We start from the raw sequence: 12,559 nt of genomic DNA, 5'->3' as shown, positions 1-12,559 counted from the left end.
AGCTTTGGTATAAAAATGCTCTCCCATAGAGAATGTGGGTGCTACGAGGCTGCAGACCGTTTAACAGGTACAGCCTTATATGGCAAACTGAATGCATTGTCTGGCGAAACCTTGGTCCAGCTTCATCCCGAAAAAGAGTACTAAAATCCTACCAAGAAATAAAAACTATAGCCACAAATAATTCCAACGGCCAGGACATTTTAAAAAACGATTTAATTGACACATACTACCCAAACAGGAGTACATCTTTGGAACACATGTGCTTGTATGACATAGACCAAAACTACTCCTACAAAAACAATGTCACACCAGATGAGACAACTGGCAAATATTTAGTATCAACGTGTGGAGGAAGCCTAGTAAAATTTACCAATCCAAGCCTAATTAATCATATAAAATTATAATTTAAACCTCTGCAACATAGAACACTGTATTACATGGCCCTACTGCAACTTTTTAAACCTTGGAGAAAAGAAGAAGAATTATTAGGTTACTATGACTCATTTCAAACTGCATTCAAAGCAAATGAAAGCAGTATAACAAATGGCAATTTCAAACAATAAAAAGAAATGTTGGACAATGAACACCAAGAAGAAGAAGAAATTGAAGCTCAACTAGATTAAAACACTCTTGAGGGCAGTCAACATTCCCTTACAGGAAGCCAAGAACCACTTGGAGAACCACTCATTCTAAATTAAGCAGAAATAGCTATGGCTGAGGTAGAAAATACCATGTGTCAATATAAACAATCTGAAAAATACTTGTTAGTGCTCAGATCATAGCTAAATGATGAAAAACTCACCATTTATCTAGAAGTCACTAAAGAAATTGAATATGGTTTTAAACTTGAAACTAAAAGATGTAGCTGTAAAAATTATAAACCTCTGCTCCTGTATGTAAGTGGTGAAGCTGGTCCTCGTAAAACATTCTTAATTAAAATAATCAGAACATTTCTACAAAACTTAACAAACAACAACCTTTCTGCTGTTGTAACAGCCCCCACAGGTTTAGCTGCCTACAACATAGGAGGTGTAACTTTACACCGACTACTACTCATTCCAGCAGAACACCAAAACAAATTAGAATACAACACATGATCAGCAGAGGCACCTACTGAAATACGCATGGTGGCTTTAATTCACCTCAGAAATGCAAGAAGTCCCTAAAACCGACCATGAAGAACTGTTTGGAGGAAAACATGTTATTGTTTTTTGGAGACCTCCTACAGTTAACACCAGTGAAAGGTCATTAGGACACAAACAATGCCGCAACACAATCAACAGGAAATGTAAATCTCTGGTAACATTTTCAATACACAGAACTAACTCAAACCATGTGTCAGTCTGCAGACCTTACTGATGCTAACATTTTAAAAAAAACATTAGAAGTTGTCTGCTTATAAAAGATGCAAAATTCATCTTAAATACTAGACTAATCCATGAGCTATATGGGCGAAACACATGTGCTCCTAATGTTATGGAAAAATGATCTCAACAAAATTTAAAATGCGTGTCCTTAATGCCAACCCTTACAAGCTGGAGTCAATACAATGAGACAATGTTAAAAAGAGACAATGTTAAAAAAAAAAATGCAACCCATACTGCATATCAGCTCCACAGACAAACTAGAGGTTCATGGCATGACACTCCCTAAGTGTCAACAAGCAACAGCATGACTAAATACCTTAGAATAATCTATCTCCAAAACAGCTGCATTGGAGAAAATATTAACTTTGTGCCTAAAGAGTGGAGTAATTCTAAAACACAACCTTGATGTAGAAGAAGGTTTTTCTAATGGAGCAATTGGCACAGTTGTTGGCTTCCAAACATATCCGCATGACAACAACATTTAGTTTGTCAACATCCACTTTGTCAAACTTGCAGTAGTTAAAAGAAAATTGGCTGCACAATAGCACTTTTCCTTCTTTTCAAAGACATGTACGTATGCAGAGAACAATTTTCTCTATCTCTTGCATATGCTGTCAGTATTTACAAATCGCAAGGTCTCACCCTAGAACACGCATTGGTTGATATTGGTAGCACAGCCTTTAAGGACGGTGTGAGTTATGTAGCACTTTCACATCTGCGTACACTCAATGACCTATTCCTAGTTAACTTTGATGCAAACAAAGTCAATGCTAACATTCCTTGCATCCTAGAAAACAAAAACAACAGGCTATGTGCACTGTATACCCCATATAGATATGTACCCAGTACCTCAAAAAATAAAACCTTGAGAAAGAAAAGTAATGCAAACAGATCTCCCAACAATATTGCTAAAGAAACAACTACCAGCTCCTTCTCCATCAAATAATACAACCACAAACCTGTCTACTACAAACTCAACTGCACAACCATCCGAAAAGAAAGAGATACATATATGTTCTCCCAAAAAATATGCAGGCCCATCAAATGATGGAAACAAACAACTCTCTGGTCCATTTAAATTCAGCAACACAACTGGAATAAATTGATATGCAAATGTACCCATCAATCTTAGGTTCCAATTGCCACCAATTGATCTCAAAATGTATTTAAATGGATCAGACCAGTTGTGTTTGCTAATGCTCATTGTTCTTAGAAATGCCGGAAATACTCTTGACAGTACTTTTACAATGTCTCAGGTATAAGGCAAGAAATGGACTACTGTGCAGGAATGGTAGAACTTACCATAAACACACAAGAATATCCTCAAGAAGTCCTAATGTACTTACTACAAGTACTGGAAACTAAAAGCATCCCTATAAATGAAATCTTCCAGATTTCATACACGTGGAAACATGCATGCACTCTCTGAAACCATGTGTCACAAGAGCACATCCTCAATGAATGATTTGTATATGTATCTATACCAAATTGTGAACCCACTCCATTTCACCAGCTTCTGCATAATGCAAATCATGGCATATCATGCAATTTTTGCAATTCAGACAATCGTTCCAGTCTGCAAATCAACTCACAAAGCCAATATGTCAATGCTTCTTAGGTACAATGCAGCTGGTACCAAAAATTACTGTCAGCTTACTAGCTTCACACACGGTCAAGTATCTCTTGGCAAGAAAACCTTCACAACAGTAGGTATAAAATACCACACTCAGGGACGTCATTTCACCAAATTGCCAGGGGTAGTGGAAGTAACATCACAATGCCACGCCCTAAGAGTGACATCACAGGAAGTGACGGCATTTAACCATGCCCCTGTGTGACATCACAGGAAGTGATGTCATTTGACTACACCCCTACATGACATCACAGGAAGTGGCATCATAAAGCATTATCCCTCAGGACACTAAGAAAAATATGGCAACAATATCACTGTATTGTGACATTTCACACAAGAATGGATCGATGTCGATGGCATCCAGAGTCTTCAATGATTTTGGCACTTACACCATTTTCTTCTGATTCGACAAGTTACCTTCAGTGTTGTGTTGTACTGTATGCAGTTGTTTCATGGACTTCATTACACCTGAACAAAACAGTCAGGCATCTCCGATCTTCATCTCCTTCAGAACCTAGAGCGAAGTTTAAAATGGGTTTGATTAGTGCATTGGCAAATCTTTGGGGACTGATAACAATTTCCCAAAAGAACCTCAACAAGAGACTGAAAGTGCTGGCAGAGACCAGTACACCCTGACATTCCATTAGCACCAGAAACACAAACATCCTAATAAAATGTGTAGGGCTTGATACCAAGTATGGTGCCAGAGTTCAGAAGTGAAACTCTGAAAACCCACCTGCTATTGTGTGGAGGAGGTAATTACCGCCCATACATTATCGTAATTAATCAGGGCCATACGTCATCATCTGGCTATATCATTTTTAGACATCTCTACACTCTCCATCTATTGTCACCAGGAAGCAAAGGGTTTGCCATTCCTTGACCCCCTTTTCTCAGAATGTCTGTTTAAGGCAAAAGTTCAGAGCTCCTGCCTTCGTAGACTACCACATGCGAATGGCGCCTTTGATTTTAGCCGCTTCACAATTAAATGCTGCCTGTATCCATTTTATTATGTGCTTTTTTCCAGTGAAGCTAGGCCGCTTTCTAGTCTCACCAGTTCCTGTGAATAATCTTTCTTTACAGTGGCCACAGGAAATAGGTTTTCCATGAATTGTTGCTTTGAGCCTCTCCCAAAAGATGTTGAAGTCATCAAGTGGTGTGTGTGTGCTAGAAGCTTGCTTCAGTGCTGCTCATGCTTTACAAAGTTGTGTGTGTGTGCTGGAAGCTTACTCCAGTGCTGCTCATGCTTTACAAAGTGGTGTGTGTATGTTGGAAACTTGCACTGATTCTGCTTATGCTGCACAACGTGATGTGTGTGTGTGCGTGTGCTGGAAGCTTGCACTGGGCTTTGAACATCTCCCAAAAGATGTTGAAGTCATCAAGTGGTGTGTGTGTGCTAGAAGCTTGCTCCAGTGCTGCTCATGCTTTACAAAGTGGTGTGTCTGTGTGCTGGAAGCTTACTCCAGTGCTGCTCATGCTTTACAAAGTAGTGTGTGTGTCCTGGAAACTTGCACTGATGCTGCTCATGCTGTACAAAGTGGTGTGTGTGTGTGCTGGAAGCTTTCACTGATGCTGCTCGTGCTCTACAAAGTGGTGTGTGTGTGTGCTAGAAGCTTGCACTGATTCTGCTCGTGCTGCACAAAGTGGTGTGTGTGCGTGTGCTGGAAGCTTGCACTGGTGCAGCTCATGCTTTACACAGTGGTGTGTGTGTGTGTGTGCTGGAGTCTTGTACTGGTGCTGCTCATGTTATAGAAAGTCGTGTGAGAGAGATGGAAGCTTTCACCAGTGCTGTCGTCGCACGCTGTACCAAGCAGTGTGTGTGTTGGAAGATTGCCTTGCTGCTGCCCATGCTGTACCCGTTCTGAGGCAAGCTTTCACTGCTTCTAGACGTGCATGACCAAATAGTGTTTGTGATAGAAACTTGAATAGGTGATGCCCACACTCTACGTACCAAGTAGTGTGTGCAATCTAATTTTGCATTGCTGCTGCCTGTGTTGCACAAGTAGAGTGTTTGTCACAGACGCATGTACCGCTTCTGCCTGCGCAATACCAAATAGCAGGTGGGATGGAAGCTTGCACTGCCCTCGCCCTCCCAGTACCAAGTAGTGTGTGCAAAGGAAGCTTGCACCCACGCTGTCCACGGTGCACCACATTGTGTGCATTGAAAGCTTGCATTGCTGCTGCCCACGCTGTGCTATGTAGTGTATGTGCGGGAAGCTTGCTCTGCTGCTGTAGGCAAGCATGTGTGAAAGTTGGGTAAAGAGCAGGCCTTGTAGGAGCCAGAAAATGTGCGCCGCATTCCCCCGTGATGTGGCAATCAGTGCATGATGGTGTGCCCCGGAACGCAGGCCCAGCATTTCATTAACTTCATAAAGTGCCCTCTCCGCACCTCATGCACTTTATATACTGAATATTCAATCCGCGCCTGTAAGCCCGCTGGATAATCATCAGTGCATTGATGTGACCAGCCTGGCCCTGTCAGGACCACTCTTGGTTCCACCATAGTGACCAGACGGCATTACCCACTGTTAACTGCCTCCACGAAGTGAGTCAAGTTCCCAGTGAACCCAGCACCCAACCCAGCAGCACAGAGCACCCAGCAGCACAGTACACCCCGCCCCACTTACCATATTTTCCAGTTTCACCACGCTGATGACAGGAGGCTGGAGCGTCAGAGAACGAAACATATGTACTGCTTCCTGCTGCTACTCTGAGCGTAGCTGTGGCCAGGCCCCCTCCTCTGATTGGAAGAAATCAGAGGTCACAAGAGAGTGACAGAGGTCACGTGCCAATCAGCAGAGGTCACTAGAGCGACCTCCGGTGACCCATAAATAACGTCCCTGACCATACTGGTGCCACAACCACTTCAGAGCACAATACTGCATATGTCAAAAAAAGAACTACTTAGTTTGAATGTAACAACACTTCAATTATTCCAAAATATAGGTTACCTGCAAATCTAACAAAGGCCTATTACATATTCCTTCAGCCCATATGCACTCACTAAACTGTAGCACAATAGTCAGTTAGAATACATCCATAATACAGATGGGTGTCTGGGAAACTCTCTACCAGCACAAACACAGCCCATTGACTTGTTCTTGCGTGGATGGCCCCTGGGAGAGTCTCAACCAAGTATTTAGCTCATTGTTCTTTTCACAGAGAAGAAATGTCCCCGCATATCAGTCTTTGTCCTGCCCAGGGGCAGTCCAGCACCGAAACGCTAGTCAATTCTCCTTTCAACAAGAGTACCACAGCAACCCAATACACGTTTTTCAGCCTAGTTAGGCATCATCAGTGAGGTGAGGCTGTGCCTCTCTAAGAGCAGTGAGCAAGGGGTCCACATCTGGATTCCCCTGGTAACTTAGGGTGAGACCCAACGTTACTTGGTATGCAAAACAGAGGGGTGTCTGGGAAACTCTCTACCAGCACAAACACAGCCCATTGACTTGTTCTTGGGTGGATGGCCCCTGGAAGAGTCTCAACCAAGTCTTTAGCTCACTGTTCTTTTCACAGAGAAGAGATTTCCCTGCATATAATTCTTTGTCCTGCCCACAGGCAGTCCAGCACCGAAATGCTAAGCAATTCTCCTCTGAACAAGAGTACCGCATCAACCCCATTCACGTGTTTCAGCCTAGTTGGGCATCATCAGTGAGGTGAAGCTGTGCCTCTCTAAGAGCAGTGAGCAAGGGGTCCACATCTGGATTCCCCTGGTAACTTAGGGTGATACCCAAAGTTACTTGGTATGCAAAACAGAGGGGTCTTCTCTGTGAACGGGACAGTGAGCTAAAAACTTGGTAGAGTCTCTCCCAGGGGTTATTCACCCAAGAATCCTCTCTGTGAAAGGGACAGTGAGCTAAAGACTTGGTAGAGTCTCTCCCAGGGGTTATTCACCCAAGAACAGGTCATTGGGCTGTTTTTGTGCTGGTAGAGAGATTCCCAGACCCCCCCTTTGTTTTACATCCATAATTCTACTAGTGTACTTTGAAAACTCAAGATAGTTAGAATACGCCAACAGGTATCTAACTAATTTAAACATTCCCTTCATAGCAACACACTTCACACAAACATAATATTACACTTACACTGACATAATTGTAGTAGGGATTTTTAAATCCTCTATGTTTTTTTTCCCAATGACCCAATGATTATTAATGCCAGTATAACAACAGTGTACAAGACACTAATGTTGTACCAAACACAGTACATAGAATGCACTGTTTATGAGGGTCAGAAAAAGTAAATGTATATGTAAAATGGTATGCTATTAAACCTTTTCAACTATACTGCGTAACAAATTATACTGTTTTATTCTCACAGGAAACAAACCAGAGATTCCATGTTGACTACTTTATACAAACTAAGTAACTTTATCAACTGTCACCAAATACATATTCCATAACCACTATCATCAATTCTACTACAATCATAAAATACTTTCTACTCCCCCTATAGTACCTATAATTAATATGCACATATTACTATAATGGTTGTGACCAGAGGCCAAATTCGTGAGGCCATGGCCTATGGCGTGCTCCCAAGAATATGGCCACTGGCCACAACTACCACAATATAATCAAACCATATCACAAGTACATACAATACACCTGCAAATAATAAAACTCGCCTTGAACCCCCAGCCATTGATTTGCACACTCGGCAGCATCTGCAAACCCTATTTTCATCAATGAAAACAGCTCCATATCATCTTCATTCTGTTCCCCTACCCTTTCTATGCCCTCTTTCAGCCATCAAATGAACTGAAAAGTGTTTTCCAAGCTGCTCATTTATGGCGCTGTCTGCGGACTATTGCAGTGTCCGTGGAGATGCCAACACCCGTGGAACGGTTGGCCCCCGTGCCCACTTTTTTCACCTAGAAAAACAGCCCCATATAATCTCTATTCCACTAACCCACCCTTTCCAGGCCCTCTTTTGGCCATCAAATAACCCAAATTGAGTTGTCCATACTTTTTCCCCAGTATAAAACCTGCAAACATAGTCGTCTGTTTGCGGATCCAACATGGTGGCCGTTTCCAAAAATATGATGCTCCTCATGCTTTTCACTGTTCAATCAGTGGGTGTGTCCGATGTCCGCAGACATCACAACAGTCCCTGGAACAATCAGAGGTATATCCACAGACTGAACAGGGAAGTGAGTCTGCGGACCAAACTGAGATATCACTCATTTCTTTTTGCCTATTTTTTGACCGTTTAAAAAAAAAGTACTGGACCGATTTACACCAGAATCACAGAATCAAGCTTTAAAGACCAAGCCACCACTCCTAGCGCAAATCTGGTGAAAATCCATCCAGTGGTTTGGGCTGTAGGCATGAGATTACATTTTTTTCCATTGTATCCATGAGGAAAACCACACACTTTGGGACCCCCTCAAACTCTGCATACCCGGCCCCAAATGAAACCTCACTAAACTTTGCAGCATGAATCCGAGGGGACCATATACTTTGTTTGCAAAGTTTGGTGAGGATTCCTCTGGAGGGAAGGGGCAACGTCATAAGCCACCCAAAAAGTGCTCTTCCTATGGGTTGAGCAACTTTACCATAACTACACGACCACAAACGCAGGCCGTGTAATGTATACTTTAATTATAGACATCCTTCCTCCATTTGGCATGTCTCAGTCTGCCTGTCTAAGAAAGACCCCTTCTCTAGCCCTACACTTAAATTGAACTTTAATATGCAAAACCCTATTGTGTGGCAGACTTTAATTATGCAATTACCTCTTTGGAGCCAGGCTCCTGGGAGATATAATATTGTTAGTTCCTGGGGCGTGGTGGAGTGACCCAACCTCCCAGAGTATAAACAGAGGCAGGCCTCCTGTTTGTTGCCCATTTCATTGAAATGCAGGCAGTGTGTGGGAGTGAGGGGTCGTTTGGACCACCCGTCATTCATTCAGCACAACATGGGCCATTTGCTCTTCCAATAGTGGGGGACGCCTCCATTGCCCTTATGCTAACATTGACCATATGCTGGCATTGGCATAGGTGGGGCTGTTGAGAGGGACACTTGGCATCCATTTTGTGCACCCTCGATTTCATCTTTTGGACTAGGCCTCACTGCGGTAATACAAAAAGGCTTCCCTCCCCTTTGCAGGACCGCGTACACCGTGCACATGGCCCCCACCTTTTCTCACTGTGCATGAAAGCTTTGCAGACATTCCCACGCTTGAGCCAGAGGTAATTGCAACAAAAACAAATGTAACATCTCGCCCTTCCTCTGAGATCACTGTCCCATGTTTGAACCGGCCTGGACCAGGGCTTGTAGCTAATCCATCTCCACAAACCTGCCTGTGCCCTCTTAGCCCCGCTGTTGGAAAATTACTGCCAGTATAACCCTGTGTCCTTGCAAGGTATTTTCTTGATGTACCAGACACGCGACCTTGCCATGAAGCCCACCCCAATGTGCCCCCAACTAAAATGAGACCTCTGTCACAGTATATTGCACCATAGAACTAACAAATGTCAACATGCCCCCTAGTTTCTTTGATGTGTGCAGACCCACCCCACAATCAATGTTATCACACTTACCAAGACCCTTAAGCCCGGTACTCCATATAAGTCCCAACGAGTGATGGTGTGATTATATGTATGCAATTTAAAGAATTATAATGATTTTCTCAAAGGAGATGTAGTGACTATTATTAAGTGCATGTCTAATGGTAGTATCTCATGTTAGCTTATCCTGCTTCACAGTGACCTGACCCTCACCCCACCTGGACACAAACAGATGGACCTTGTGATGCTCACCCTACCGCCAACCGAACAACCAACCCGGAGGGAGCAGCACCTACAGCTGCATATGTTACTTAACTTTTATCCAATCCTGTGTCCATGTAGTTCCTTATATGATGGCGTTACCAATGACGATTTTTGCCTTGATGAGTTCATGCAATTGTAATGTTTGCCAGAGCGCTCTCAGGCAGCAGAGTTCTCTGGATACCAATTTTACATAAAAGAAAACTAACTCTCGCAGCCTGTTCTCTTAGTCTCATTCCCCGTTGGGGTGTGTCTTATTTCTGTGTATTGCACGTATAAGACGGGGACTGGGCCTTTACATTTGGTGACCCCCTGCAACGTGATTGGGACAGGAACCCCAAGGCCCCGTGCAGTGAGATCCAGGATGCCCCCCAGCAAAACCATTGCCTCTGCGGTTGACCAGTTTGTGCGCATAAACGAGAGGGTCCAAGGGTTCCCATTCTCCGAATACCCAACTAAAACTGCTTGCCGAGGCGGGTCACGGCTTGGTTGGGGTGCGGACCAGATTATGGATAGACCGTGAACGGTGGCTCTCGGACCACCGACTGAACACGTGAGTACCGGTTGCAAGACTTTCAAGGGGAAAAAAGAGGGTTTGGGAAAAGGGGAATAGATAAATGAGTGGGGAAAAATAAAAGCTAGGGCAAAGTCAGGGTCTGTGTAAATGTCACGGAGGCTTTTTCTTATCTATCCTTTACATGGCCATTAGGTTTTGCGGAGAAAAAAATAGGTAAAGAGGAATAAGGGATCCTAGCCCGAAGGGGGTAGAAGGTGGTGTCGCGTAGCATTGTCTCGTCCAGTGCAGGGAACAAGTGAAGATAAAGAGAAAACAGTAGGAGTCTCATATATTTAGTAAACTCAGAGTAGTAATTTAGAATATTATTTTTCCATGTGAGTAGAATTCATGGTGAGGTAGCCTGAGGGGGTCCAGAGGTGGGGAGTGCGTGAGAAGTAAGAGAGAGGGGCAATAACATAAAATAATTATAAAGGGAAATAACTAAAAAAGAGAGTAAACTGAAGGTAGTTAATGTTATATGTTTCATGTGTTTTATGTGCTAGAATGTTACATGTTGTTCTGTCAGTAAGTACCTATGCACCTGTGAATAGAGAAGCATATGGGTTGATCAGAAAAATTGGTAATGAAATGTGTGATTCATGTGCAAAACATTTTGAATATTGGTAAATAATTAATATTTCCAGTAAAAATAATTTGTGGTTCCAGCAAAGGGTGTAAGTAAAAAGGTTGTTGAAATTTGTTGGCATCAAAGGTTAAACAAGGTTGAATAGATGTATTACAGAAAAGGGATTATTTACTGATTGACAGTGTGTACTTATACCCAGAAAAAGAAGTGAACACAAGTAAGAGCAACAAATACGCCATTATGGGGGGGACAACACCATTAGCACATATTTGTCAGCATCTCCGTCTGTATAGTGAGAAAATCCAGAAATGGTGGTGGAAATAAAAGGAGGCAGTGTCGTGCCTATATGGCCAGAGGGAGGGTCATTTGATAAGAGGGTATTGGATCTAGTGTCCACACACCTGCTCGTCAAATACAGGGGAAAGCAATTGCAGATCAGAAGGGAAGTGTTAGATTTGTGGCCGATGTTTGAAGAAGTAGCGCCTACTGACGAGGTAAGTAAAAACACAGTAATTGGGAAAGAGAAGGTCCCAGAGGCATGAGACGGGGCTTCAGGGGGAGAATGCACAACTACCACAACAGAGAGTGACCCCACTAGAATATACCCATTACTGACAAGGCCTGCAGTGGGATACAGTGAGCCCTTGTATGTGCCAGCGTGCACCACACCAACCACCCCGGTAACAGAATCAGCCACCGCCCCGCCCCTGTATGAACAGGGAAGGCTGTACGGTCCAACCAGTGCCCCTCCAGTGAATTTAGCATGGTTAACAGAAGACATAGACAGGCAGCTTACACATGCACAACTGGAGATAACGTGATTAAGAGCCTTGTACGACAGGGGCCAGATGTTGCCAGGGGAAGGGGAAGTACCACCATTGACAGCAGTTGACTTCACGCCTCCGCCAAGTGCTGCAGGGGGATCCACATCGGCGCCGATACGAAAAGGGCAGGAATAAGAGTGGCAATCAGGTGAGTTCCTATTCCATTTAAATGGCAAACCCGTAAGAATAATACGACCAGCAACCCCAGACAGCCAGAGAGGGGAGGGGCAAGAAGAAAGGGCGCCAGAGGAGGAGGTAGAGGAAGTATGGAATGATTCAGATGAATATGAAGAGGGAGCGGCAGTGGCGGGATCTCCGCTGCCATTCCCATTTGACCAAGAAGATGAAAGGGCTGCACCAAGATGGCAAGGGAGGTTAAGGCAAAGAGTAGGTAACATGCTAGTGAGTAAAACAAAGAAGGGAACGGTAAGTAAGAAAGGAGAAAAGCAAAGCTACAAATGCCTCTGATACACAAAGGAACAGGTAGGCCCCACTACATACTGTGGGCACAGATGGATAAGAATAACTTGTTGAAACTTCTTCCTCCACTTTCAGGTGGGGCGGGAAAATGGATACATGCGTTTGAAAAGAACACAGCAGGGGTACCATTGGCCATAGGGGATGTAAAATGTTTGCTGGTGTCTGCTGTCGGTGATCAAGCAGACACAGTGTGGGTGAAGGCAGGGTTCCCAGGAGTGACAATGAACTGTGACCACCACGATGGATCATCATTTAACAACGCGAGAGCACAAATATGGGATGCATTGCGGAGAACATTTCTAGACACTCCAGACTTACACTTAGTGATGCAGTGCACTATG

This window comes from Ambystoma mexicanum, chromosome 5q (assembly GCF_040938575.1).
Source record: "Ambystoma mexicanum isolate Mex_15411 chromosome 5q, UKY_AmexF1_1, whole genome shotgun sequence".
Taxonomy (NCBI): Eukaryota; Metazoa; Chordata; class Amphibia; order Caudata; family Ambystomatidae; genus Ambystoma; species Ambystoma mexicanum.
This window is presented reverse-complemented; position numbering follows the sequence as displayed.